Below are 3,999 nucleotides of genomic sequence, written 5' to 3'. Positions count from 1 at the left end.
CTTCTCTTTATTTTTTCTTCTTATTCTATATTTTCATATTACATTTGCGATTATATGTCTATTATTATATGTATGAATTAAGTTTTGGTTCACTTATTAATGATTTTGTTCTAATTGATAATCTTGCAATATTAAGATCCGTCATTGTTGTTGCGAGAAATGAGTGTCTGCTCTACATATATAGGTCTCTAGTAAGTGGTTGTATATTTGTACTATAGTTCTTTGGGTATGAATGTTTTGATTTTTCTAGTTTCAAGATTCCAAATGAAACTAGAAGTTTCTTGAATCCCCATTTGATTCCATTGGGCATAAATTAAATATCAATAACCACTAAAATGGTGGATTTAATAGAATATTCTTATGGAAAATATCTAGGTTTATTTCTCTACTTAACAATTACAAGGTTAATGGTTTGGTCTTGACAGTTGGAGTCTAGGAGAAAAATTATTCTCCTAGACTGCAATTGTCATGTTCCATAGCATATTTTATGAACTATAACGAGCTTTGACTGTATTATACATGAAGGGTGAATGTTTCGTATATACAATAGCTTTGTTCCATCTTTTCTTTATTGCTTCCTAAAAATTAATCCTATCTAGGATATGCTCAACTGATTTGGTCCGTGTTTTACTTATGTAAGTAGACCACTACAACTGAAATGACCACATACATTTGGGATTAGGATAAATTTTGACAATTGAGAATTTTCTCTTCAGTTGATCAAACTTCGAATCCACTTCTCTAATGCACTTTATGAATTGAAAATGATCTTTTGTAGTGGTGAAGCATCGACAGAATGATGAGGGGGTAGAGGAACAGTTTTTGTCAACCTAAAGTACCGTGCAAGCCTTTTCAGAGAGTAGTACTACACTCCAGATTTTCCAATACTTGAGTTCCTTATTGCGAGACCATATTGTAGGCCTCGAGAAATAAGGAACTTTGATCAAATATCTTCTAGAGGTAGCTTATTATATGGGATATGTCCCGCCAATTTCATCCATCCAGGTGAATATGGAGTGAACTGGCTAGGAGATATGGGGGAACTTAAAACATTCTCGGAAGCTGTTATGTTTTAGCTTCTCTTGAGCTAGGGCAATCCCTAAAGTTGTGCAGTTTTCTTTTTCTTTAGGCAAAGGTCTATACTGCGGGATGTAAGACTATAGCCAGAGTTGTGGAATTTAGAAGGTCCTCCTTGCATGACCAATTCCTCAGGTAACTAAGCTTCTAGAAACTCTTTATATATGAGATAGTATGGAAGGAGACAAAGAAACCTTTTTGCGGAACGAAGAGATATGGGTTGATTATCATACTCCTTCTCTACTATAGACGAACCAATGCAAAACACAAATTTTGCAGAGCCACATATTGAGAAACGCCAAATGTTCCTCTTCATTTACACCTTCTTTTTAAGTGTTCACTTTGATGAGCTAATTTCTTACTTAGCCAAGGATTTGGTTATTTAGGGGGCGCATATGGATCCTACCGCTCTAGTTGTAGTCTTACTTTCTCTAGGATAGACCTTTGACTTATGATACATAGAACTATACGAATTTAGGGATGGACCTGGCTCAAAGTAAGTTAAAATAGAATAGCTAACCAGAATGTTTTAAGTTCTTTACTCATGTTCTTCCATATCTCCTAGCCAGCTAACTCCATATTCACCCAGATGAATAAAATTGGCAGTGCATATCGCATCTAGAACGCTAGATCTAGTCGATATCTGGTCTAGCTTCCTTATTACTCGAGACCTCCAGTATGGTCTCGCAATAGGGAGCTCAAGTGTTGGAATAGCTAGAGTGGAGTATTACTCTCAAAATTTGTTTGCACAACGGTTTGGGTTGACGCAGACTGTTCCTCTACCTCCTCAACAGTCTGTCAATGCTTCCTTATAGAAATGATCGCTTTTAATTAAGAAAGTGGAATTAGAGAGGTAGATTCAAAGTTTGACCAATTTAAGAGAAATTTCTCAGTTGTCGAATTTCATCCTAATATCAAATATATGCCATCGTTTGAGTCGTGGAGGTCTACTTACATAAGTAAAACACTGACCGAATCAGCTGTGTAGATCCTACATAGGATTATTGGTGAGGAAGCAATAAAGAAGAGAAGGAACTAAGGTATTGTATATGAAACTTTAACTATTCATGTATAATACACTCAAAACTCGTTATAGTGCATAAAAGTTAGATTACATCAATGCAAATAAGAAATTATCATGTTAATGAATGGGTTGGACCCGACCATCCAAGTTTGCTTAAACATCTAAACTTTAGCAACCAAATAGATTTAGAAACTGAATCTTCTTATAAATGGCTTTTTGCCATCATTATTCAATGTAGGTAAAGTTTAATAATAAGTAGAAAAATAAACAACAAGATAACTAACCAGTCACAAAACAATTAATTTCAATATAACTTGTCTTCAAACTAAACAACTCCTAACTATCTATAGTAATCATTCAAACTTATAAACAAACACTTGAATTTATCCTCAACCGATAAATAAATACTTCAACTTTTAATATGCACATATGGATATCTCAACTTATCTTCATTGTTGCATGATCTTCGATCGAAATTCTAAGTATCTCCAGAATTTATGTGTAGTGTTAATGATGGATGTCCATAAAAAACAATAGTGACGAGTTAGAATGTTGATAGTGGTAAGTTGAGTCAAATTGATGTTTCTAAATGTTTATTTTTCAAATTAGAATATTTCTTTATCCAAGACAAGTGTCTCACTATGTACTGTGGTTTTTAAAAAAACCTGAATTCAACTTTCAAGATTGAATCGCGCGCGCGTGCACACACACACACACATATATATAATACTTGTCACAAAATCCAAAAAACTATTTTTAACAAGAGAAAGGGGAAAGGCCATTATCATTCAGTTCTTGGTAAGCATAATTTCTAGTTCTTTTTCATGTAAGATATTTTTTCTTATTTCTTTTTTTCCAGTAAGATCGATTAAGTCAGTAATTTTACCAAGGGGTTCGATATATGAAAAAGAAACTATACGAATAGGTTTGAGGATTCAACAAATACTATAGATACATACTTAGTAATTTAAACATGTATAAGTAGTGTAATATTTGGAAAAGCAAAACCATATGAAAGTATATATAGCTTGAACAAGATCTAATATATCCAGGAAGATATGATGAATTATCTAGTTTTGTTGGATAAATTTGAAGAACAAGACAAAATTAAAATACTTTAGGTTACTCTAGATGGGCTATCTATCAGTGTTAGTTCATGCACTTGTAAAAGTATGTTTGAGGTTGATAACTCAACTCTCTTCTTGGATTTTATATTTGTGCATTTTTCAAGTATTCTCATTTGTAATATAATCATAGAGTATTGTATTACAATTTTTTTGATAATCATAGAATTGCTAATTTTCTCTAGATCTTATTTTTTTCTTGCTTGTTAATTAGTAGATGTTCGTTTCCTCATTAGGATTGACATGGTAAGGCCTAGACCCCCTTAATTGTGCTTATTTTATTGAGTATTTTTATTTTATTAAAAAAATGATAGACGCTCTGTCTACCGGTATAAATTGAAAAAAATAAGTAGTGTAATTTTTCGTTGAAGGGATTCGGAAGAAAATCTAAGCTACACCCCTGCAGATAGACCCCTAGCTTGACAAAAAGACTAATTTCTGAATTAAATCAACCAATAGAACAAATAAAAAACAAAGAAATTAGTCATTTGTGCTTTGCAGGAAAGAAGGATTTAATGAGCTCAAATTCAATTGATCCATTGATTTTCAAATGGGTTGCTGGGATATATTATCATATACACCATACGTATATTGAATAACTACATCAAAAATATTTTGTAGCAACACTTAAATATCAGTAATAGCTTAATTACAACTAATTTATTAATGTTAATATCTTCATTACCCCAATATATATATATATTGTCAATTACTAGTGACGAGTATATCTTAATACTCTTTATAAATGTGGCTAAAGTTTATATAGACATTGAA

Source organism: Solanum pennellii, chromosome 9, assembly GCF_001406875.1.
Source record: "Solanum pennellii chromosome 9, SPENNV200".
Lineage (NCBI taxonomy): Eukaryota > Viridiplantae > Streptophyta > Magnoliopsida > Solanales > Solanaceae > Solanum > Solanum pennellii.
Note: the sequence above shows the minus strand (reverse complement) of the source record.